We start from the raw sequence: 27,042 nt of genomic DNA, 5'->3' as shown, positions 1-27,042 counted from the left end.
TGTCCTTTTTATTGTGGTGAGGCTCATTATGCCCATCAACTTGGACACCACCCCTGCTGTAAAAATAAAAAAAGTCTGAAACTTTTGAGCCTGAAACTGCTTCCTTTTAACACTTAATAATATGATTATTATATTAATCTATATTTTTTTTTTACTCCTCAAGGACACTTATTTGCTTTCTCTCGCTCTGGTGTCCTCTGCCTCACCCTTGTGTGACAGCACCCTCAAGGGTGCTGTCACACGACTGTTCAGTGACATGATAACCAATTAAAGGCTAATTAATCAAGCTCCAGTTGATAGGTAATATCCTGAGCCACTCAGGGTGAAACTGTGTGTGATGTGTATGTATGAGACAGAGATGGAAAAGGAAAGAGCGTGAGAATTAAAGGCTATGAGACTATATCCATAAATTTTATTTATTTATTTATTCATTCATCCATCCATCCAATTTCCATAACACTTATCCCCACTAGGGTCGCGGGCGTGCTGCAGCCTATCCCAGCTATGTTTGTGCAAGAGGCGGGGTAGACACTGAACTGGTTGCCAGCCAATCGCAGGGCACATATAAACAAACAACCCTTTGTACTCACATTCACACCTACGGGCAATTTAGAGTCTTCAATCAACCTAGCGTGCATGTTTTTGGGATGTGGGAGGAAACCGGAGTACCCAGAGAAAACCCTCGCAGGCACGGGGAGAACATGCAGACTCCACACAGCCGAGGCCGGATTTGAACCCGGGTCCTCAGAACTGTGTGGCGGATGTGCTAACCAGTCGGCCGACGTGCTGCCTTATTTATTTATTTATTTATGTATGTATGTATGTATATCTAATCTAGTCTAATTTATTTATTTATTTTACATTTCACTGTATGTGTTACTGCTACTGTAATAACACATGTAGCACTCATCTGCTCTGCAGTGAAAGTTGTCAACCCTCTAAAAATAAATGTGAACACTGTGGGGGGTCCCGGAGCCTTGGGCTAACTGAACGGATGTATTGATGAGACTGGAGGAGAGGGAAACTCTCTCTCGCACACACTTTCTCTCTCTCTCTCTCTCGCACACATGCACTAGCAGCAAGTGTTGGAGCTACCGGCTAGAGGCCACAGTAAACCTATTGATCTATTGTTTTCAGTCCATCTCCACACGCCTTCACACACAGAAATGCTATCACTGCGGCTTCTTTTGTTTTGTATTCTATTGTCGTCTCCAGCCGTGCCCTCATTTTAACCTTCCTTAAAATCTAATAGATGGACAGCGCTCACCCTTGGACTGGGAAACACGCAGTCACACACAGACTAACAAATAAGAGTTCAAACCCTGGGGCGAGCTTTGCGAGATGTGCGATATTTTCTAGGGTAATTCGGTGCTGTAAGAGGCCACCATCATGCTGCTGTGCTTGTCAATTTCAGGTAGTATTGCAGCATCCTATAAAGGGAAGTGATTGAACTAAATCTCTGATTTATTACCGGAGATTTATTTGTACAATTTTGTTTGCCTATTTTTGTACACTTCTATAACAGTTGCAACCTTCCAACAAACAAACTGCTGTGTGTGTGTGTTTATTCACTAATTCCCTTTCAGTGAGAGAGGGCATGGGAACGGGGCAATGGAATCAAATAGAGCATGAGGGCTGACTTCCCGAGGGTGCATCCACATGACTGACAGCTCAAACATCCGCCAGCATTTTTAGCAGCAGAATTCACCTGAAAGGAAAACACAGGTTTACATCAGCCAGTGTTTGTCTGTTTATGTCAGCTTCATGTTAATACAACTTTGCCTATATGTGACTGTCTGGTGTCCAAAGTCTTCTGGAATATCAAACGCTGTTTTCCAATGAATGCTAATCAAGACTACAGAACCTGTTAAAGTGTTTTGTAAATGTAATACATAATTTTGCACTCATGAAAGAAATTCTACCCTCAGGTCCATAACCTTAGTATGTTAATACATGCCTATTTTCAGATTACAATAAACAATATGCTGTGATATAGTCAAAGCCATATCGAGTTTAGGGAGTGAAATGGATAAAAATATATGAGGAAATAAAATCCCAAATTTTCTTTGGAGGCATCCTTGTGTTGTCCATCCATCCATCCATCCATTTTCTGAGCCGCTTATCCTCACGAGGGTCGCGGGAGTGCTGGAGCCAATCCCAGCTATCATCGGCCAGGAGGCGGTATACACCTTGAACTGGTTGCCAGCCAATCGTAGGGCACACATAAACAAACAACCATTCGCACTCACATTCACATTCACACCTATGGGCAATTTAGAGTCTTCAATTAACTTACCATGCATGTTTTTGGGATGTGTGAGGAAAGCAGAGTGCCCAGAGAAAACCCACTCCACACAGGCGGGGTCGGGGATTGAACCCAAGACCTCAGAACTGTGAGGTAGACGCTCTAACCAGGCCGCCACCATGCCGCCTGCGTTGGATGTGATGAAATGTTCGACAAGTCAGAACTGGAACACCAGCCAAAGACTTGGATTTTTTTTATTTTTTTTTTACAAATCCCATAATTTCCACGCTCTATTTTTAAGATTGCCACTCTACATGTAAACATTAAGTAAAGCTGAATACAGATTCATTCAGTACTATTCTCAGAAAGTACATTGTGTGGATTGTGTACAACCCCAATTCCCTGCAGAATACATAGCCTCAAAATTTCAATACAACACCAATTCCAATGAAGTTGGGACGTTGTGTTAAACATAAATAAAAACAGAATACAATGATTTGCAAATCATGTTCAACCTATATTTAATTGAATACACGACAACGACAAGATATTTAATGTTCAAACTGATAAACTTTATTGTTTTAGGCAAATAATCATTACCTTAGAATTTTATGGCTGCAACACGTTCCAAAAAAGCTGGGACAGGGTCATGTTTACCACTGTGCTACATCACCTTTTCTTTTAACAACATTCAATAAACGTTTGGGAAATGACACTAATTGTTGAAGCTTTGTAGGTGGAATTCTTTTCCATTCTTGCTTAATGTACAGCTTCAGCTGTTCAACAGTCCGGGGTCTCCGTTGTCGTATTTTACGTTTCATAATGCGGCACACATTTTCAATGGGAGACAGGTCTGGACTGCAGGCAGGTCAGTCTCGTACCCGCACTCTTTTACTACGAAGCCACACTGTTGTAACACGTGCAGAATGTGGTTTGGCATTGTCTTGCTGAAATAAGCAGGGGGGTCCATGAAAAAGATGTTGCTTGGATGGCAGCATATGTTTCTCCAAATCCTGTATGTACCTTTCAGCATTAATAACTTACACATCACAGATGTGTAAGTTACCCATGCCATTGGCACTAACACAGCCCCATATCATCACAGATGCTGACTTTTGAACTTTGCATCCATAACAGTCCGGATGGTTCTTTTCCTCTTTGGCCCGGAGGACACGACGTCCACAATTTCCAAAAACAATTTGAAATGTGGACTTGTCGGGCCACAGAACACTTTTCCACTTTGCATCAGTCCATCTTAGATGAGCTCGAGCCCAGAGAAGCCGGCGCCGTTTCTGGGTGTTGTTGATAAATGGCTTTTGTTTTACATAGTAGAGTTTCAAGTTGCACTTACGGATGTAGCGCTGAATTGTATTTACTGACATTGGTTTTCTGAAGTGTTCCTGAGCCCATGCTGTGATATCCTTGACACATTGATGTCAGTTTTTGATGCAGTGCCGCCTGAGGGATCGAAGGTCAAGGGCATTCAATGTTGGTTTTCAGCCTTGCCGCTTACATGCAGTGATTTCTCCAGATTTTCTGGACCTTTTAATGATATTATGGACCGTAGATGATGAAATCCCTAAATTCCTTGCAATTGTACGTTGAGGAACATTGTCCTTTAACTGTTCAACTATTTTCCTCACACGCTTGTTCACAAAGAGGTGAACCTTGCCCCATCTTTGCTTGTGAATGACTGAGCAATTCAGGGAAGCTCCTTTTCTACCCAATCATGGCACCCACCTGTTCCCAATTAGCCTGTTCACCTGTGGGATGTTCCAAACAGTTGTTTGATGAGCATTCCTCAACTTTCTCAGTCTTTTTTGCCACCTGTCCCAGCTTTTTTGGAACATGTTGCAGCCATAAAATTCTCAGTTAATGATTATTTGCTAAAAACAATAAAGTATATCATTTTGAACATTCAATATCTTGTCTTTGTAATGTATTCAATTAAATATATGTTGAACATGATTTACAAATTATTGTATTCTGTTTTTATTTATATTTAACACAACGTCCCAACTTCATTGGAATTGGGGTTGTAGAACGTAGCAAGGGGACCAGAGAGTAGTTAATCTACATACTGTCCAAATTGTTTTCTTTGTGTGCAAATTGTATTGCCATAGTAAAGCAATACTCCTGTATTTCTTTGTTTTTTTTGCACTTGGAAAGACTGTACCTGATTGCATTCTCAATTGAGAGACTAGTTGAAGCTATTGCTTCAGCACAATAAAATCTAACGTCTGCAAAATTCTTTTGCAAAGCTGTCTTTGAAAATAAGTCATTTATACCATCAATTGGACTTTTTATCATGGTGTAATTTAAACTCCAGAATCCCAAACTAGATGTGGATACATGCTGCCCATATTGTACATGACCTTAAATATTAGATTGCAATGGACTCATGATGACGATGTCTCGATGATGTCATTTGTCCACAGAGCAATTATGTGATGACTTTTTTAATGACTGCAGCTTGGTCGAGCTAATCTAAGATTGCAGCCTGACCTTACAATGTGTTAAGGAAGGCAGACAGCAAGACATTCTTCTAAACATACGGACGGACATGATGAAGACAAACAAGGTCAGAAACTAAACCTTGAAACCGAGACCTTGTGTCTTATAGGATGGGATATGTTACATATCATTTCAAAAGGTTCTAATTATACAGCATCAAAGGGAGAGTAGCAGCACACAAGAATAACAAACCAAATATTTGTTTAACTTTAAACCTTAATGGTCAGAAGCAGAGATCTGTGATTTAATTTCTTGCTTTGGTAGGGGAACCACCATTAAACATTTTTAGATAGGTGCAAAATGTGTATGGGGAAGCTGCAATAGACAGATATGCAAACACCAAAAACATGAAAAAGGTGACCAAAAAAACCCCAAAAACATTGTAGCGTGGGTTTGGGGGCCCCCGCAGAGAATGTTTTTGATTTTAACATAAATTAAGCAATCTGAAAGACTGAAGAGTACAATAAGGCAAAAATAAACACATTGTCTTCACGCAGAAAAACATTTATTTAAACCACTCAAGTACATGTTGATGTAAAAATTTAAAATTAAAAATAAAGTTTCCTCATTTCTTTGCTTTTTTGTTCTGGGCTCCAACTTGAGCCAGGCCCATCCCCACCTGCACCTGATGCCTGCTTCAAGCTGTGCCACATGAATAGCATCTTCCTCTTTAAGCACTCTCATTCTGGAAAATAATTGACTAAAATCATTGTCTGTTTCACTTCATTTTTCACTATTACCAACTTCAAAGGCTAATCCCAAATGCATCCTCCATGAAAATATTAAGTACAATATATACAAGAAAGGCGACTGTTTTGCATGTATGAATAGACTACAGCACAGTCAAACAGTGGGTGTCCAGGATCAAAGGCGAAGAACAAGAGCCTGCTTTGAGTGACCTCTGTGACAAGCAAACAGTCCATCCAGCCATCCATTTTCTGTACTGCTTATCCTCACGAGCTTGTCAGTGTATAGTAATTTTATTTTATAAAATCAGGTTATTTATTTGCGTTCCCTTTTATGACATTCTTATACAATGCTCTTTTTCATCCATCCATCCAGTTTCTGAACTCTTCATCCTCACTAGGGTCACGGGTGTGCTGGCGCCTATCTCAGCTGACTTCAGGCAAGCGGCAGGGTACACCCTGAACTGGTCGACAGACAATCGTAGGGCACGCATAGACAAACAACCCTTTGCACTCACATTCACACCTACGGGCGATTTAGAGTCTTCAATTAACCTACTACGCACGTCTTTGGCATATGGAAGGAAACCGGAGTACCCAAGGAAAACCCACGCAGGCACGGGGAGAACATGTAAACTCCACACAAGGAGGCCAGATGTGAACTCTGGACGTCAAAAGTGTGAGGCAGATGTGTTAACCAGTCGCCCAACTGTGCCGTGTAATGCTTGTTTTCTTTATTAAAAAACAACATTCAAAATGTAGGTGCTTTTATAGGGGCTGAAAGATTAATGGCTTTACAGTTCATTTCAATGGGGAATGTTGAGTGGGAATTAAACTTGGAAGTCAAGGTACCACTGTACTTTGAAAGAACTGATTTCGAGTGGCAGACAAGTTCTATCACAGATATCTTAGTCAGAGATCTGAAATTTCAAACTTCCCAGGCTTTTAGAATGCAGCAACAAGTAACAAATGATTTTGTTTGCTTCAACATGCAATAGAAGAAGTGCAGTTATGGTATTTTGTATGTGTTGTACTTTTAGCACTTGCAATATAATGCAGGGGAGAAAGAATTTACAGTAAATTGTCGTGGAGGAGGCGAGTAAAATGGACGTGACTGTGTTACAAGGCTGCAGTGTTCATCATCATATATGGGCAGCCAGACACGATACAAACTTATGATTTGCCCTCTCCATCCATGTCCCATAATTCACCATCACGCCTGCCATTCGCTGTCACCACGCAAGGAGCAGTGCCAGTTTGGGATTGAAATACAGCTGCCTGGGTGTCCCTACGGCCCTCTCCAAAACAATGTTAGCCTGGAAAAATGGCACGAGGAGGCGTGGGGTTAATAGAGTACGCCTCCTCTTTTAATTGGAAAAGTTAAACGAGGCGACAGGGCAAATATGTTCTTACAGTGAATGAGACAGGAGCAGAGAGATGAATCGTGGCCTCTAAGGAAGGGTTAATGAGCACACAAGAAAGCATGGAGGATACTGGACAGGGAGGGGGTGACTTTTTATAGAAGGTTCAAATGAAGGAGTGGATGGGGACAAAAACAGAATATGACCTGGTGTGACATTTGTCAACTATTTAACAACCTTTTTTGAACATTTGCCCAAGCAATCCCTTGTACAATTGGGAAATGCCACATCAAATACAAAGACAAACTATAACTATAAAAATTCAACCACATGGAAAAAAACAACAAAACATATACAGTCTATACTGTAATATCTCTCTGAAAATGTTAATCACGGCTGAGCATTATTATCTTTGCTGCAGCTTATTTTTATTTTATTTTAATACAATATGTATCGTGTGTGTTGAATATATTTATTGAATTGGAAATTGTAGACGTTGGCGTCCACATGCAGTATAATGCCTGCACCATCAATTTGAAATAGTGGCGGGTGTAAAACACAGTAATGCAACCCTATGACGCATTTTAATTTCAATTATATAAGCAGCAGACGCGTTTCTTTTTTTCTGTATAACGAAGGTGATTTTTTGCTTGTGTTTCAGTAAGGGGTAATAACTCGTGACCACTTGTACCTTTTTCTCTCTCTGCAAAGATTCCTTTCTTTCTTTCTTTCTTGCAATAAAAACCCACAAAGACAAAATTGCTTCCTTACTTATTCTGTCAGAAAAAAAAGATTTGCCAAAACAACTAGTAGAGCCTACTTGAAATAAAATCACCAAATTAAAGCACTTCAGTCAAAACATCAGATTGCAAAACTAAGACTGATGCCTTGGAGACTAGGTTTTGGTATTATAGCCTTGCACTTGCAGTGATGCCATATACAGTATGTCCTTGCTACACACAAGATGCCCCATACTCACGGGGAGCCACCCTACCCCATACGCTCACCTGATAAGAAACAGCCTATGGTGTTGAAATCTGATCAGACTCTGCTTCTGCTCGGGTACCGGATTATTTTTGAATGCATTATGCAGGATAGGGGCTGATGGAGAGTGGCACTTGGGATATACGGTATAGGCCTTTAGGGTTTACTGTACAACTGAGGCAAATATTGAGAAGATGACTTCATCTGGAACCCCAACTATGAAATATCAGATGAAATCTCTGCCTAATTTCAGGGATCCAAAGTAGTGAACTAAAAATGACATTCCTTTCATCTCTTTTTTTTAATTATTGGAAAATAAATATACAAGGCTTTTAACGTGTATGTGAACGGTATAATGTACAGAATACATAAAAAAAAATGAATTCTGAGGATTCATTGTAACAGAATCAAACCCGGCAGGTGTAAACACCTCCTTAAATATTTGCTAAAACAAATACTTGTTTGCATGGCCCTGGTCATGATTCCCTAAACCTTTCCTCTTCGAGCACAGACTGGTTAAACAGATTTAATGACATCACAGCCCCACAAAATGGGAGCAAATCAAGCATTTCTTCTTATCCTCCTGTTAAATATTTGAAACTGATCCAGCTCCCCCTTTTGGCCTTGTCAGTTTTCAAAGCACCCCACCCCATGTGCCATCATTTATTAATGGTAAGAGGTCTGTCTGCGTCAGGCATTAGCCATGTTTGTGATAAACCATTAATGATGTATTTCATTTCTCAGTAGGAAACAGAGGAGCATTGGGGGCCGTTAATATCCGTTAATGTTAAAAGGCGGCGGAAGGAGAAGAGGTTCCTCCCTGTGAGGTGATTAGACCCCTCCATTTAGTTAGAACACACGTACCCACGTGCACGCTCGCGCACACACACACACACACACACACTTTGTCTTGTTGTCCAATGTGCATATTTGTAGGAGTGCGAAACACATGATCGATGGATATTCACTTACTTATATTGAGGTACGTGCTGCATTAAAAATTGCCTGCAGAATACATAGCCTCAAAATTTTAAGACAACCCCAATTCCAATGAAGTTGGGATGTTGTGTTAAACATAAATAATAACACAATACAATGATTTGCAAATCATGTTCAACCTATATTTAATTGAATACACTATAAAGACAAAATATTTAATGTTCAAACTCATAAACTTTATTGTTTTAAGCAAATAATAATGCAACAGGTGCCAAAAAAGCTGGGACAGGGTCATGTTTACCACTGTGTTACATCACCTTTTCTTTTAACAACATTCAATAAACATTTTGAATATATATTAAGTTGATCAGTTTGAACATTAAATATCTTGTCTTTGTAGTGTATTCAATTAAATATAGGTTGAACATGATTTGCAAATCATTGTATTCTGTTATGTTTAACACAATGTCCCAACTTTATTGGAATTGGGGTTTTACAAATATGGCATGTTGTTGTATATATATATATATATATATATATTTGTTATGTTTTCTGACTGCACGATATACATATTTGACAGTTTGCCTCATCCACTAACACTTCCAATACAACGGGAGGTTTTAAATACTCCCTCTGCTTATTTTTTACGTTTTTAAATATTCGGATGTTTATTGAAAATGCAGCCTGACAGAAAAAAGCTTTAGGGGACAGAACATCCATCCATCCATCCATTTTCTGAGCCGCTTATCCTCACAAGGGTCGCGGGTCTGCTGGAGCCTATCCCAGCTATCATCGGGCAATTGCAGGGCACATACAAACAAACAACCATTCGCACTCACATTCACACCGACAGGCAATTTAGAGTGTCCAATTAATGCATGTTTTGGGGATGTGGGAGGAAACCGGAGTGCCCACAGAAAACCCATGCAGGCACGGGGAGAACATGCAAACTCCACACAGGCGGGGTCGGGGATTGAACCCCGGTCCTCGGAACTGTGAGGCTGACGCTCTAACCAGTCGTCCACCGTGCCGTCAGGGACAGAACATACAAGGGGAATAGGGGTGCGAACCGTAGCAGAACAATAGATATTTGACCAAAAGTAATGTTACAACAGTAAAATTGTGTTCTTATTTGTGGACGGGGTGGGGGGGAGGGACAACCGGTGAGGCTATGCAATTGACCAATAGGACAAGATGAGAGTGGACAGAAAAGAGCAGGAGAGGACAGGATGTGGGAAATGAGCAAGGCAGTGCTACTGACGAGTGGTGCGGTAGGATTCTTTTTAGTGTCTAAATACCTGTAAGAACCTGTGAGTTTATATCGTAATATACTGCAACCTGTGTTATTGTGAGTTGTCCCACCATAAGCAATTAAAGCCTATAGCGTTTCTATAGAACGTACAAGTGAATGAACACCCATTCACATGCATGTTAGTCAACTGGTGTCGGGAGGTGCTGAACCGGCACATTGAGGAAGTCTGAAATGGGGGACCAAGCCAACAAGCCCATCCTGTGGGGGACCCAGCCAGGGGGACGCCATCCACTCCCCAGAAACCAGGGCAGTCCCACAGCCCAACTAAAGCGCCCCCACCAGTCCCACAGGGAAGTGCATGGGTACCATACCACCACCCTCCACGCCGAGTACCCCCTATGCCCCACCAGCGCGCCCCACCATCACTTCAAACCAATTTTTTTTTAATTGCTGAGTTCTGCCAAATTTTCCAAGGTGAAATCCTTCAGAGCTAAATAAAGGGCAAAAACAGGGCAGTCCCGACCACTTTTACACCTGTTGCCAATTGCACTGCAATCTTAGTCGCTTATGCACAACACACCCATCAACAGTGCACAGTTGCACACAATCTATTATAGGGAGCACACAACTGAGCACACACCTTTTAAGCTCTTAGGTTTGCACGCGCAAAAATGGGGGAAAACCTGACTGCGCACGCAAACAGATCGGATCTACTCAGCGAAGGCATCCATGATTGTGTCTCCACCTCTCCTCCGTGGGCTATATCATTGCCAAAGGACAATTACAAAAAGACCCAGCCAGGATCCAAGCTGTCGTCAACTGGCCCACCCCGACCACCCGCAAAGAACTACAACGTTTCCTGGGATTCGCCAATTTCTATCGTCCATTCATCCGCAATTACAGTCAAGTGGCGATTCCTCTCACGAGCCTCACCTCCAGCAGCTCCCCTTTCCAGTGGACCCCGGCCGCATCCCAAGCCTTCGACCAGCTGAAGACCTAGTTCATCAGTGCTCCCATCCTACGACACCATGACCCCTCCCTCCAGTTCATGGTGGAGGTTGACACCTCACACACTGGGACAGGGGCCGTTCTCTCGCAAAGGGGCCCCAATTCCCAGAAACTTCATCCCTGTGCCTTTTTCTCCCGTCGTCTGTCCCCTGCCGAACGGAATTATGATGTTGGCAACCGAGAGCTGGGGCATCATCTGGGCATTGGAGGAGTGGAGGCATTGGCTGGAGGGGACTTATTCTCCGTGTGTCATTTGGACCGATCACAAAAACCTTGCATACCTCCGTGCCACCAAACGTCTACATCCCCGACAAGCTCGCTGAGCCCTCTTACTGAGTCGATTCAACTTCAGCCTCTCAGTGCGACCTGGTTCCTGCAACAGCAAGGCTGATGCCCTTTCGCACATGTACTCACCCCCCTCCAGCCCTGCGGAGCATCAAACCATCCTCCCTTCCTCCTGCTTCTTTGGGGAAGCCTCCAACAGATGCTCAAGAAACCCAACCGGATCCCAAGACTGGAACTCCTCACCAGCTGTTCGTACCCAACTCAGCACGTCCTTCAGTGTGCTCACAATTCAAAAATCACCTGTCACCCCGATATCACCAGCACCATCCAATTCATTCAACAACACTTCTGGTGGCCCAGTCTGGTAAAAGACTCCCGGGAGTTCGTCCAAGCCTGCTCCGTCTGTGCCCGAGGGAAGACTTCACATATACCCCCAGCTGGTCTGCTGCGCCCCTTACCTTTCCCGAGCCGCCCTTGGCCGCACATCGCCTTGGCCTTTGTTACCGGCCTACCTCCCTCTGAAGGTAACTCTATCATTCTTACTATTATTGATCGATTCTCCAAATATGTCCATTACACACCCCTCCCCAAGTTACCGTTGAAACCGCTAACCTCCTTGTCTTCAAACTCGACGGAATTGACATCGTCTAGGACCGAGGTCCTCAGTTCTCCTCCCTAGTATGGAAGGAGTTCTGTAAAGCAGTGGGTGCAGCAGCCAGCCTGTCTTCGGATACCATCCACAGTCCAACAGCCAGACAGAGCGGGCAAATCAGTCAATGGAATCGGCCCTTCGCTGCGTTGCTTCACGCAACCCCACCTCCTGGAGCACATTCCTCCCCTGGATTGAATATGCCCACAACTCCCTCACCAGTTCTGCCACTGGTTTGTCCCCTTTCGTGGCCTGTTATGGTTTCCAACCTCCGTTGTTTAGGGAAGAAGCGCATACGGTGGCGGTTCCTGCCGTGAGGGATCACCTGCGCAGGGTTCAGTCCATTGGGAAGGACGTCAGGGCGGCTTTAACTCGGTCTGCCAAGAAGAATACATGGCTCGCGGACCTTCGCCGATCCCCTACGCCTGAGTACAAGGTGGGTCAGACGGTTTGGCTTTCCTCCTGTGACCTCCCGCTCCAGACCGAATCCCGTAAACTTACTCCGCATTTTATTTGTCCCTTCCCAATCACCAAAATCATCAATCCCAGTTCAACTAAAACTTCCACAATCTCTCAAGAGTCATCCGACGTTCCATGTGTCACTACTCCAGCCTGCCTCCACCTGCGCTCTTAGCCCTCCGGCCGTACCCCCTCCAATCCCCCGCGTTATCGACAACCATCTGGCTTTCACTGTTTCAAGCATCCTTGATGTGACGCCCAGGGGCAGGGGTTACCAGTTCCTGGTAGACTGGGAGAGGTATGGCCCGGAGGAATGCTCCTGAATCTCCTGCAAGCTTATCCTTGATGACTCCCTGATTAGGGACTTTTACGCGGCTCACCCTCGGAAGCCGGGCAGGACACCAGGAGGCGTCCATTGAGAGGGGGCTACTGTCATGAGCTATGCCCTGTAGTTCCTTTGTTGGAGCGTGGGTGGCACTTTGCGCCCCTCTCGCCCTCTCTCTCTCTTTCCCTTCCCAGTAATCAGCACCACCTTGGCCGCGCACCTGTTGTTAAGCAGCCTTAACAACTGCCAGATCCAGGACTCCTCTGCCAGAGTATTAACGTTCACCCGTGGTACACCGGCTCTGTACTCGCACGTAAGGTACGCCTTGTTCACAATTGTTCTTCCATGTTCTTCCTTGTCCTCAGTGCTCCTTCCGTGTTCCCCGCCTTGCTAACCTCTTCAACCAAGCAGCCAAGCCCATCCACCTGCTCACGCCACCCCCTCCCACACGTTTCCTGTCTCGACGACCCGCCATTACGCCTCAAAGGTCCAACTCCAAATTATTTCTCGATAGACTATTCTCCACCAACTTCTTCAGCCTCCGCCTGCTTCTGGGTCCAGTTTAAATTGATACCATTGTATTGTGACAAAAACATGGCTTTTATACGGTTGTTGGCTTCCACAACATTATCAGAGCAATATATTTCGTTTCTGTAACTCAGTTATATGTTTGTTTGCTTCTTTCACTAACACTTCCAAATGACTTTCATCTGTATCCCATGTTAGGAAATGAAAAAGGGCCCTCTTTTCTCACATTGGGGCGCACCAAAGCATCTTCACCGTTGCATTTTTTTGGCCATCCATCCATCCATCCATTTTCTGAGCCGCTTCTCCTTACTATGGTCGCGGGCGTGCTGGAGCCTATCCCAGCTGTCATCGGGCAGGAGGCGGGGTACACCCTGAACTGGTTGCCAGCCAATCGCAGCATTTTTTGGCCATCTAAAACAAATACTTACAAATACAGATAGACAAAAAAAATTATTACAGGGTAATTTTGTCCGCTATGTTAATTTTTGAAGACCAGTAAGCATAACATAGCCTTAAACTACTACTACTATACATGCTATTTCAAATTTGATACACACAAATTTAAGTTGTGCAATCACAAATGGAACATTTCAGAATTGGAGGACATTCTATGCCCCTCCCCCATGAACAAAATTCAGAAATATGCACTTATTTTGTAATTTGAGGTAATTTTGAGACAAAGTGTAACTGTAGATGTAGTAAAAAGTAATATTGAGTCATAAAAGTTATTCAAAAACAGTAAATAGCTGTTGAGCGCCTACTGAAATGGCTTTTTTTTCTCTTGTGCCTCCCTCTTGACGATCAACTTAGATATGGAATATAAAAGATTAAATGAGTTTTAAATAGTCTTTTTTTGTGTGTAATTTTGTTATGTCTTCCTTGTAATTGTTCAAACATTAAATTTTTTGGACAATTTTTCTAATGGTAATAATTATGTATTAGTAGTTACGTAATGTGTGTCACTCAAATCAATACTACCCTGTTCCACATATCATCTAAAAAAGACATACATTGGTGCCTTGAAATAGGACTGACTTGACTTAAGAGCTTTTTGAGAAATGAGTTGTCATCCGGCCAATTTTTTTGCTTTCCCTTGCGAGCACAGACCTGAGATACGAACGCTTTATGGTTGCAGTGAACTCAACTCACTTCTTAAGAATTACCACTTTAGCAAATAGTGAGCAATTCTTCAAAAAAGAGGCTTCCAGTTCAAGTTTACTGTCAAACTAAACATAAAACAAAGACAATTCCATCTTGTTTATCGAAAGCAACTAAATACCTTAGCTTATCAATACAGTAGCTCAATGCTAACGCTAAATAGCCTATTTTAACTCAGATTTTGGCTGGAGTAATTTGAGGCTTAACTGCATATACATATACAGACCCATCAGTCATTTCTTGCCTGTAGCTGTCAGTGCCTCAGTTTCAGTGTAATATGTCAAGTGCTAATTATTGAACAAGTGAGATTACACCCTGAGTGTATTCCAGCAGTCAAACATGCCTGAAGCAGAAATCAATAGGTCATCATCTCTACATATTACAACATATGAGGAAGACAAGTGGGGTAGAGGTTGTATATGTGAAGGTGAGGAAGCAAAGCCAAGAGGAGTGTTGGGGGAAAAAAAGACTGTACATGAGATAAGAGGATGTTGAGGATGAGTATGATCTTGCCAGTTTATTTTTATAAACTTCAGTTTTTCATTTATTTATTTTTTATTGATTTAATGTGGACCACAAAAACATTGGACAAAGACAATGCGTTGCATTGATGCTAATTCTCAACACTTATCCATGAGAGGCATTTCAGAAGGTACATAGAATACAAGGTAAAATATAGGAAGGTAGATAGAATACACAAATATAGATAAAATACAAACAAGTTAATTTGTCCATATTGGAAAACAGTGTCATGATAAGTAGTAGTGTAACGATTCATTCATTATATCGATGTATTGTTTTTTAATTCCTACGATCCAACTCGACTGAACTGTGCTCGGCAAGTTAGCCTTCCGAACGTAAATATCTAATAGCTAATCGTCTTAAAAGGTATTCAATCGATTGTATCGATACTAGGAAATAACACACTGGATTTAAGCACGCCAGGCTTTATGTGGAGGTGTATGTGTTGTATTTCTAATAAAAACTCTGGTAATTCCTTTTACTTCACTTGATTTTTAAGTTAGCACACTACATTTAGCACTGTCAAGACTACTTTCCTTTTCGTCTCTCTTCTTCTTTGCTTCCTTTTTATGCCCCATATCTAGTCACTCCATTTGGTAGTGCCCCTTGTGGTTAGATTAAACACTACAGTATGGGTGCTCGTTGTTTATTAAGTACTACGTCCGTCTGTCTGGTGGATGAGAAGGAGGCTAGTGAGAAATGATCATCAATGATCTGTGTGTGACTCGCTGCAAATCCTGTGCACTTTGAAGCCTTTCAAGTCGGTTAGCCGTTAACAACGATAGCAAAGTACCCTCAAGGGGAAACTTGGGCGAACAAGAGGAGAACCCTTAAGCAACAATGTCAACTACTGGATGCTGTTTCAGGCTCGCGTTTGTGCTCCAAAGAGCAGGTTTGTTCATTTATCTACCTCTCTTTGTATTATTCACACTATTCCTATAGATTTTCCTCATGAAAATAATAGCTTCATTTCTAGCTATTACCATTTAACAGTTCAGAACAAGGACTTTAACATTTTTGGTCCAGCTAGGGACACTTTACAGTCGAGACATTTTTCCAAGGAACCCTTCCTATTTCTAACACCCATTAAACATGTCTTTCCTAGGGAAAAAAATGGCCCAACAATAAAATCATACCTGAAATAAGATAAATAAAAATTATTTGCTGTGTTCCCCTTTGTTTTATTGTAAAACTATACAATCAATCAATCAAGCAGACTCATAGTCCATTAGATAACACATACAGCACAGTACACAACAAGACACATAAAAGGAAAGTAGATAAGGGAAATCTTCATATTTAATGACCATAGTTAGTATTTACCCGATTCCCTTAAAATAAACATTCAAGAATCTAATAAATTTCACCTGCACTATCCCGTATGCAGGTATTTATTTCACAGTCACACTGGATGAATTTTTGGCTAAAAAGTTACTGAATCGATTTCAAGCCAGTGAATCGTTTCAGATCATATCATTTAAAATGAACCAATATCGTCCTTGAATCGAATCGGCAACCACGAATTGTGATATGAATTGAATTGTTGCTAAAACGAATCATTACACTCCTAATGATAAGTAGTTTGTCATGTGAGCAGCTCTGTCCAGACTTGACCCCATTTTTCTAGGTCCCTGCCAAAAATATTAGGATCAGTCTCCAGCCTCAACTCACTGGGAGAGAATTCCAGTGTCTGGCTCCTTTTAGAAATGACACTGGACTGTCCAAAAGAAGTCTTGTACAATGGAACGGTACAGTCAGAACCTCAACCATCTGGTGATCAGAGCTGAGAACGATGATGACACAGAATTATTCAGCCATTAAAAAGTAATTGTTTTCTTGTCTATTTGTAAAGTGAGATGAAAAGTTTCCTTGTGGTAGATGTATACACAGTATGTATGTGACCACGGTGTGGTGCAGATGTAAAGCGAGACTTATGTTAAAACTATCATTGCATGCATGAAAGCAGCATGAACAGACAAGTGTTTTTTTGTTTTTTTTTGTTTTTTTGATAAATTGGAAAAAGCCTGTTCACTTTTACATATGATTTGAACTTACTTTGGAATTTGAAATTATTGTCTAGAATGAGGTGGCACAGTGGACGGCTGGTTAGCACATCCGCCTCACAGTTCAGAACTTGTGGGTTCTTATCTGGGCTCCTATCTTCCTGTGTACCTTCACACAGTGATATCTTCCTACCTGGTATTATTAAAACCACAGCAAAGCTGCAGATGACATTATAAAATTGTACTGTGTCGAAGGCAGTGTTGTGTTGTTAGTGTGCTATTTTCGACAGGAGAGGACAGCTCTGTATCTATATAGTGATTCTACACAAGAGTCTTCAACATCCATCCATCCATCCATTTTCTGAGCCGCGTATCCTCACAAGGGTCGCGGGAGTGCTGGAGCCAATCCCAGCCATCATCGGGCAGGAGGCGGGGTACACCAAGAACTGGTTGCCAGCCAATCGCAGGGCACATATAAACAAACAACCGTTCGCACTCACATTCACACCTACGGGCAATTTAGAGTCTTCAAATAACCTACCATGCATGTTTTTGGGATGTTGGAGCACATGCAAATTCCACACAGGCGGGGTCGGGGATTGAACCCCAGAAGTCAGAACTGTGAGGCAGACGCTCTAAGCAGTCGGTCACCGTGCCGCCAGTCTTCAACAATTTAAAAAAAATGAAACAGTATTGACCTGTTCTGATTAAACTGCTGCCATGACTGTTCTCACCTTTGGGAAAGTCTCTATTGTTTACAAGCTTGCTGCTTTGTTTTCCTCACATCTATATCATGCCTTAAGATGACACCCATAGCTCCCCAAACGAACACTGATTGGTCTACATTTTGTTGACCAATCAAAATCTTTGTCACGTTTAACAAGCTTTAAGGACATTACAGCTATCTGTTGACCATGATGGTGTAGTGTTACATTTGCCTGACTTCTGTGCATGCAGTCTGGGTTCAGTTAACACTCAGTGACGCTGAGAGTGAGCGTGTTATTGGTGGTCTATTTCTGTATATGCCCTGCGACTGACTAGGTACCAGTCCAGGAAGCCGACCACCTTTTGTCCGAAGTCAGCTGGGATAGATTCACATTCTTCCTTCCACAAAGCCCATGATGCATTCAATGTTTTGTCTTTAGATTTTGACCTGCATGCATCAATCAAACTCGCTTCAGTAAAATTGCACTTTGTCAGCTCAAAACATTACTTTCATTAAAACAAAGTAATGATAATCAACTGTTTTTGAAATTTTTGGGAGTTTTGGGTCTCCATGTACATAGGCAATAGTAGTAGTGAATCCACCAAATGTTAGAAAAATAGATCATATTAAAACATGATCACTGTGTAATGAGTACAGTTTATGGGCAGAATACTGAGATTTATTTTCATATATATATTAATCATTCACCCTTGTCAAGTGCGTAACTCCTCACACTTGAACATCAGATAGCCACAGAACAAATAATTCGTATATTAGCGATGTACCGTAAACGGCTGGGATGCAATAAAATGGGACATCAATATTTAGTTTCAGGCCTAGTTGCTATCATTTTTAAAAATACTGTGCTTCTAGCTTTTATCTAGGCAGTATCATAGAGATGTAACTTACCTCCACCATTTTTAATAGTGAATGATTCATGATGAAGCAACCAGTCCCCAGTTACAAAGTTACATCCCAATCAGGTGACATAGTGGAGACAGACAAGAAAGTGTCATTTATCACCTGTGCTGGCGCTAGCCATTGTTCTCTAATCCACAACGATAGGAATAATCAGAAAGTAAACAAGCATGACAGGGAAGGCTAATCTTATTAACTGCAAAGAAACAATGGTTTGTGTGTCACTGAGTCACAGTCAATGATTAAATTACTCTACAGTGTGAACAGTTATAGTATGTGTAAACTAATATTTGCATAGCTATTGATTGTAATATCGCAGGCCACTTCTTGTAAAATGACTTACGTGTATAATTCTTTTTAAATTATTTTCAAAATGAGTGCTGTGGTACACACAGTTCATATACACCGTACAGTATTGTGCGCCCTTGAAAGATGCTATATATACGTAAATCAAATCAATTATTATTATTATTCCTACTAATTTTATTATTATTATCTTTATTATTGGCCTGCGATTGGCTGGCAACCAGTTCAGGTGTACCCCGCCTCCTGTCCGATGATAGCTGGGATAGGCTCCAGCACGCCCGCGACCATAGTGAGGAGAAGCGGCTCAGAAAATGGATGGATGGATTATTATTGGCAGCACGGTGGCCGACTGGTTAGCACATCTGCCTCACAGTTCTGAGGACCGGGGTTCAAATCCTGGCCCCGCCTGTGTGGAGTTTGCATGTCCTCACCGCGCCCGTGTGGGTTTTCTCCGGGTACTCCGGTTTCCTCCCACACCCCAAAAACATGTGTGGTAGGTTGATTGAACACTCTAAATTGCCCGTAGGTGTGAATGTGAGTGCGAATGGTTGTTTGTATGTGCTGGCGACCAGTTCAGGGTGTACCCCGCCTCTCGCCCGAAGACAGCTGGGATAAACTCCAGCATGCCCGCGACCCTAGTGAGGATAAGCGGTACAGAAAAGGGATGGATGGATTATTATTATTAGTTATTTCCAAGAATTTTCCATTTGTAAATTCTTGAAATATCTGTACATTTTACTATAACCAGGCTGAATTTTAAAGTCATTGACTTAATGAGGTTATTTACAAGTATTTGTCAGGCATGCAATATTGAATAGATCGATCTTAAATTTTAAAATCAATTTTCTGAAATGTCAGCTTACGTAATCTTATATATTTTTTAAGATTATTATTTTTTAAATACTCAATTTAATTTAAGGTCTTTATGTATTCAGGTGTTGCTGAGATTAATGATATATTCTAATAGCAGTAGATTTCTTTAGGCATTCTGGGTGATATATTGATTGATGGAAATGAAGCAATATGAGTTATTCTCCTCTGTTCCCCTGTTAGTGGCTCTTATCTATATATACCCATCTCCTATTTGGTATCAATCACACTCTCTCCCTTGATCACATTTACTTTCATTTTCACTTTCATCATCCCATAATCAACATCACACATTTTCATTTTCAGAGATGAACTCTGGGATCTCATATGTCTGACTGTCCTTGTTTATTCCATCTGATGAGTTGTGAGGTCAGCACACTGTAGAAAATGACTTACGGTACATGGAGCTGCTGTTCTTATATAGATTCTGTGGCATTTCCTACAAAAAAAAGAAGAAGAAGAAGAAGCATCTTTTATTGTCATGAACATGCATGCATGCACGCACACGAAATTTGTTCTCTGCATTTAACCCATCACAGTGAACACATACACATGTTAGTGGAACACACTGGAGCAGGGGGCAGCTGAAGCGCCCGGGGAGCATTTCGGGGTATCGGTGTCTTGCTCAAGGACACCACAGCCGTGAGTCCGGAGGATGTTGGCGGATGGTCCCGTCGGGGTTTTGAACCTAGGTCCCCCACGGTGGCAGGCGATGATCTTAACCATTGGGCCACGGCTGAACAATGAAAGGTTGCCTATAGAAAATTGCTGTATTAGTAACCTGAGTTGCTAGACAAATTAACATAATATATCAATATATAATATTTTTTCCCTTTTATGTAGACTCTAAAAAGAGCTGGGTCAAAAACAACCCAATATGGGTTATTTGGGTAACCCAATGCGTTCCTAAAGTTGGATCGACCCAACGAGTGGTTATTTGAGACCACCAGGTCTAGGTTAAGGGGTTTGACCACACGTGTTGGGTTGGGGCTGTCTACCCCAAGCTGGGTCGAACGCGAGCCTGCCCTTGGGTCGACTGTGACCCTGCCTTTTGATTGTCAAATGTGAAACAAAAAATGGTCTAAAACATAATAATAACAAATACATTATTAATGCCACTGTTTTTTGGCCTCACTTTGATGTTGCTGCATCATACATACCCAGCCCAAACAGTTTCTTCTGGAAAACTATTTTCTAGTTAGCATTACAAACATCCAACCATCCATCCATCTAGGGTTGTGGGGGTGCTGAAAGCCTACCCCAGCTGACTTTGAGCGAGAGGTGGGCTACAGCCTGAATTGGTTGCCAGCCATTTGCATTGAACTTTTCCACAAAATGTAAATGTATCGTCTTATATTAATGTAAAGGCTGGAGTAACTAGACTCTGGTACTTTACTGTTCCACTGCACCATATAGGAAGCAGTCAGCTGGTGGCTCCAAGTCGCAGCTGAATGAAATAAGTGCAATCAAACAAAAATAGAGACTTCAAGAAGGTGGGTTTTCCCAAACCAATGGCGGTGTACCTGTAACAGAATGTAGTTGATCAATCTCAGAACCATCAGCTTAAACCAATACCTGGGTTGTGAAATCAATGCATTTTGCTTTGTGTTGTGGCAGGGAATCTTACCCAACAGATGGGTTAATAATTTGCTCCGGTTTTGATCAAGTGTTGGTTCAAATTGACCAAACCTCTGACCCAACCATGCCGAACCAACAGTTGTATTACAAGTTTGACCCAGCATTTCTTAGTGTGTCGCGCTTAGCTTTTTCTCCACAAAGGTCTCATTTGATCACTCCTGCATGGAATAGGCTCCAGCACACCAACACCCCTAATGAGTATAAGTAGTATAGTAAATGGATGGCTGATAATAATAATAATAATAATTATTATTATTATTATTGTTATTGTTATTGTTATTTATAATTTAACATGCCAATCAGCTAACGTTAAGAGTAATATATTGCATAGTGTGAATAAATAAAGTTGGATGGAGTTAAATGGATTGTGAGCCTCATGTCATATTTTACAGTGTTCATCTTCTATGGGCGAAAGTCATCTAAACAGATCAGATGAATGGCAGTTCTTATCAGGCCAGATCAATAGTGTTTAGAGACAGACTGCTCAGTGAAACACCCGACTTCTGACTACTGGGAGCCTCAGGAGTAATGAAGGAGACAGACAAGGAGACAGACAAGGAGGCGACCTTTTTTTAAATTGCAATACAATTTATAAAAAAAAAATCCCCAAAAAAACTGTGAATGGTTGTTCTGCATTTCTATTATTACCTCTTCCAGTTCTTGTTTATGATCATCATGTGGTATTTAACAGGATATGACTTTTGGGAATAATTTACTTTAAAAAAAATCCAAATTAATCCAGCGGAACCTGGAGTTTGTAAATACTATTGAAGCTTACACGACTGCCTGCTTGTGGAGGAGCCGCTTCAAAAGGGAAAGACTGAGAACCAAACCTCCATCAAAGGGTTTGTGGAAGGCATTTTCTCAGTTGTCTTTGAGTAATTTAGCAAAACTTGATGGCAAGCATGCTCGTAGACGACAACACGCTATCCAGTTCACCATCAAAAGAGCATGTGCCATTAATCCGAACAACAAAAAAGTCAATTAATTAGCCAGTCCCTCAATGATCTGATGTAATCTGTCTGAATTTCCACCACATTTATTTTTGAGCCATTTTACCTGTTTTAATGTAAATTATAGCTGGCATTGCATCTTTTTTCGAAGCAATTTACCTCACTTATCTTCTTTTAGACTGACACTTTATACATTAAAACTATGGCGGTAGAGAAGAAATAACATGTGACGTCATGGTGAAAAGGTCAATTATGCCAAAGTTACACAGATGAGTTTCATGAAACTTTCTGGAGGGGGTTGCTGGCAAGAACCTATTCAATTTGTTACAAATTTACAGTTATTGATAGAATACTTTTTTTTCTTCTCTCTTTTGGTTGTTTCAATGCAAATTGATGAATCCCTTTACTAAACCGCATTCCTAATATGTTAAATCATCCTCCATGAACCACATAAATGTCTTTTTACTAAAACATTCAACTGAGGTGATAACTTGAGTGTGCAAATATCACATATACTGCACATGTATAATCCCACCGGAATGCTCCTAATATACTGTAAAGCCATCACTATCATTGTGCCGTAACATTCCAAATTTGCGCATCCATTTTCCGGGGTAACAACTATTTATGCGACTCCGCATTGATGAAGAAAGAAGTCTGATCCAAAATAGCCTGATGAAGCGACAGCTCAGGAGGGCAGGGCTGCAGGCCTGGATCACATCCGCCCAAGGGTCCCATAATCCTGTTTAAAATCCCAGCTGTCAGCTATCATTCATCCAATCTATAACACGGGTCTGATGCAGCAGTGGCCCCCTGTAGGAAAACATGCTTTATCTAAGGATGCGTTCACATGGTAGTCCAGTATTCTGGTTTGAACCAAAGTAAAAGAAAAGATACAGGGTTCTATTTTCATGAATGGGGTAGATCCTGCGCGGCGGGCGGCGCAAATGTATGACAGAGGTGGGTTATACCAGTGTTGCTAATCACGTAGACTAGTGCAGGCCGGCGGATCTCCGGGTGGGCGGGCTACGCTACTGTGGGAGTGTTTACAGCCTACTTCACTCGCCGCCAAACAAAGCGCCTCCTGTTAGTCCCTTTAAATGTGCCACAAGTGACAGTTTCAACAGAGACATGGGGCCATTCTCTGTGCCAAAAAGGAAAATGCGTAATTGCAGGGATCCGTGCATGAGTGGAGCATTGGTCACTGTTCTTGCCATGGTGTGGCAACCGATAATGTGAGCGGGTACCCTTGTTAAATACAATGTGCTGGTGATAACCCCTGTGACTTAAATATCTCTGTAGAAAGAAGTTAGATGCATCCGTCTTTGGAGACTCTGTCAATTGACTGTCTGTTGTCGTACTAGAGCGGCTCCAACTACCGGAGACAAAATTCCTTGTGTGTTTTTTGGACATACTTGGCAAATAAAGATGATTCTGATTCTGATTCTGATTCCGAAGCAGGCATAAGTTAACAACAACTTTCTGCCACTCGGCCCTCTTTGTGCTGGATGATTTGGTAACATCACAAATTCTGGCCATGGCCAAACGAGTACGGGTTGTGTAAATGCTACCTGACTGTCCTAGCGACAAGAACACTGAGCAAGAGGATTTTTTCTCTGGCCATCACGAGACAGCGTAAGGGCCTTCACCCAGCCCACATCCATGCTTTTGTGTTTTAACCCGTATGTTCTTTGTTGTGCGAGTGTTCATTGTTGGTGAATAGAAGTTGTTGCAAAGTAATCCCTCTCTTTGTGTGTTTTTTTTTAATTTTAATTACAGTACTGTATTGGAAAAAAAATCTTGTTGACGTCCATGAGCGACTTATCGACATTGATTTTGACTGTCATTTTATGGGTGTCGACTTAAAAAAGTTGTGCAACCCTTGTGTACCAGATCCAGACTTACTCTATGTACTTATATAGAAATATAAGGGAAACTAAGGATCGTGTGTCTCATATTAATGTTTTTTATGTCAAACCCAAAGGTTTTCAGTATACAGCAAAACATAAATGAATTGGCCTCACCGCTCCAATACTTTTGGTAGGGAATGTATTTCAATTTAGCTTCTCCTGCTTTTGCCAAATTCCCCAGTAATGAATGAGTCTTCCTTTGTGTGCACGTGTGTGTGATTGATGCTGCATTGCTGTGGTCACGCACCTGCTCAAATTGATTGGCCAGGGCAACTCCAATCAGTGGGCTGTGACCAGCGCTTTATCCTCATCCCTTTATGCTCCCTCGCCCGTCCCTTCCTCATTCTCATCATGGCTCCTTTCCTACCTTCAATTTCTCACTTCATGTTCCTGACCACATCCCCCAATCCTCCTCTTCCTCTTTTGCCTGTAGCCTCGACACAACTTATTGGTCAGCTGGGTTGCTTGGTAACAGTCTCTGTCTCTCTCTCTCTCTCTGTCTCTCTCTCTCTCTGTTACTTTTTCACAGGTATTCTAATGGGCAGCATGGTGGTCGAATGGTTACAAGTCTGCCTCACAGTTCTGAGGATGTGTGGAGATTGCATGTTCTCCCCGTGCTTGCGTGGGTTTCCTGCAGGTATTCTGACTTCCTCCCACATTCCCAAAACATGCATGGTAGGTTATCTGAAAACTCTAAACTGTCTATAGGTGTGAATTTGAGTGTGAACACTTGTTTGTCTATACGTGCCCTGCGATTGGCTGGCAACCAGTCCAGGATGTACCCTACCTCTTGCCCGAAGTTCGCTGGGATGGGCTCCAGAATGGCAACGAAAGAGGTATCAGAGGTAGTTAAACAGAGTATTACATACTTGCCCTTAGGTACATGTGGGCTGTATGCATAATGAAATGATATCTGTCTCCGTTAAAAAAAAGTCACTTTTTGTGAAACTTTTTAATGTTCTTAACTGTCAAGTGTAAAGGGGAGATGTATAACAAAGCTTGTAATTGCTGTATTCATCCTCATTTCCAAAAATTGTCCCGGTGGCATGGCTGCTGGTCATTACGCCAGAGTGCAAAGGCCGGTTCTCTGCAGCACGTGAGAGCGTGTGCAATGAGTGAGAGTGCCTTGACAGAAGGCATGTACTGTATTTGATTGACAGCTGAAAGTTCCGGGGAACTGGGGCTTTCAGAGCATTCAACGACACGCCCACAGTGTCTAGAAGCTCAAAGAATGTCCCAATTCTTGACCATTTTGAAGCCTGATTTCACATACTTTGTGATTTTTCATTAATTGTCCAGCTTGTTAACAATATTCTTCTCTGTGGTGTGTCAGATTTACAAGTTGTTTTTTGTTGTTGTTTTTTTTGCCTTTGCGGCATCACTAAGTCGTTGTTGACTGTGAAACAGTCAGCGATAGAGAACATTTGGGATGGATAGCAGGGAGGTTGTGGGAAAAGTGAATAGTAGAGGGAGAGAGGAGTGTGCTTGCACTGCACCACAGAGACCATCTACTTTCACTTATTTCCCCTAATTTATCACTCCTCAGCTCTGAAATGAACCCTTTAGCCCACTGAACATGTAAACCCACAGGACCGATACCCAGATCCCTTCAAAGACAATGCTTTTCTAATGAACCCACACAAGCACATCGGTCCTAGCTCCACACCTTAACATTCAACATGTAGCACTATTCAGAATTTACAGTGCAGGATTTTCATGTTTGGTGGCATTTGATTCAAAGCACAAAGCTTCAATGCAGATTGAAGATTTAGCATGGTTAATTTTCAAGGCAAAATGATTCAACTGTGAAACAATTTATCATTTATCTCAACAACCTCCTGGATACTATTTTTTTTTTACACCACATTGTGTTCCATTCGTTTCCAATTCTTGTTATTACCTATTACCTCTCTGTGTGGTTTGTTTGCTCAGGTGTACACACAGTAGACTAATTGGTGGTCTGGTGGTCTCAGACCCAAACAAATTAAGCAACTTTTGTTTTATTTAGAAAGTTATCACAGCTAGATCTGCTCCAACTGGCAAATCAACACATCTGTTTTGACTAAAACTACCATTATGATTACGTAACTAGTTTGGTTTGGTCCAGTTAAAATTAACTACAGTTAATTTGTTTTGTCAAGTGTGTAGCATGCACGCTAGAAGGGAGGTAAGCGCGCACACACACACACACTGACACACACCCTGAACTGGTCACCAGCCAATCGCAGGGCACAAACAAACAACCATTTGCACTCACATTTACATCAATTTTATACACCCAAGTTAAGCCAAAATTCTGCGAACGACGGCTCATCCATCCATCCATCCAACCATTTTCTGAGCCGTTTATCCTCACAAGGGTCGCGGGAGTTCTTGGAGTCGATCCCAGCTATCATCGGGCAGGAGGCGGGGTACATCCTGAACCGGTTGCCAGCCAATCGCAGGGCACATATAAACGAACAACCATTCGCACTCACATTGACACCTACGGGCAATTTAGAGTCTTCAATTAACCTACCACGCATGTCTTTAGGATGTGTGAGGAAACCACACTGCCCAGAGAAAACCCACGCATGCACGGGGAGAACATGCAAACTTCACACAGGCGGGGCCGGGATTTGAACCCAGGTCCTCAGAACTGTGAGGCAGATGTGCTAACCAGTCGTCCACTGTGCCGCCATTATTATTATTATTATTATTATTATTATTACTTATTGCTGTTGTTTTTTTATGTAATTTCATTTCTTGTTTTGCTATTAAATTGTTTGTCTTTACGCTGTGAAATGGATCCCCTGGGTCTGCAATAAAGAATAAAGAGCGGCA

The 27,042-nt window shown here is 41.9% G+C and overlaps 1 long non-coding RNA gene across 2 annotated transcripts in view; it reads right to left on the bottom strand.

The window, feature by feature from the left end:
• Positions 1 to 27,042, bottom strand: part of LOC133464940 (uncharacterized) — a 36,674-nt gene that overhangs the window by 1,901 nt on the left and 7,731 nt on the right. Inside the window, exons 2-4 of one of the 2 annotated variants that reach the window (XR_009784506.1) lie at positions 20,269 to 20,473; positions 20,115 to 20,157; positions 1,429 to 1,708 (exon numbers count right to left, since the gene is read on the bottom strand). This is a non-coding gene — a long non-coding RNA (uncharacterized LOC133464940). Of the gene's footprint in view, positions 1 to 1,428; positions 1,709 to 20,114; positions 20,158 to 20,268; positions 20,474 to 27,042 lie in introns of those variants that run through there. The other variant, XR_009784505.1, reaches the window with a different exon arrangement.

The sequence above is a fragment of the Phyllopteryx taeniolatus genome, chromosome 15 (assembly GCF_024500385.1).
Source record: "Phyllopteryx taeniolatus isolate TA_2022b chromosome 15, UOR_Ptae_1.2, whole genome shotgun sequence".
Taxonomy (NCBI): Eukaryota; Metazoa; Chordata; class Actinopteri; order Syngnathiformes; family Syngnathidae; genus Phyllopteryx; species Phyllopteryx taeniolatus.
The sequence above is the reverse complement of the archived record's forward strand: the minus strand, read 5'-3'. Positions and strand labels throughout refer to the sequence as shown.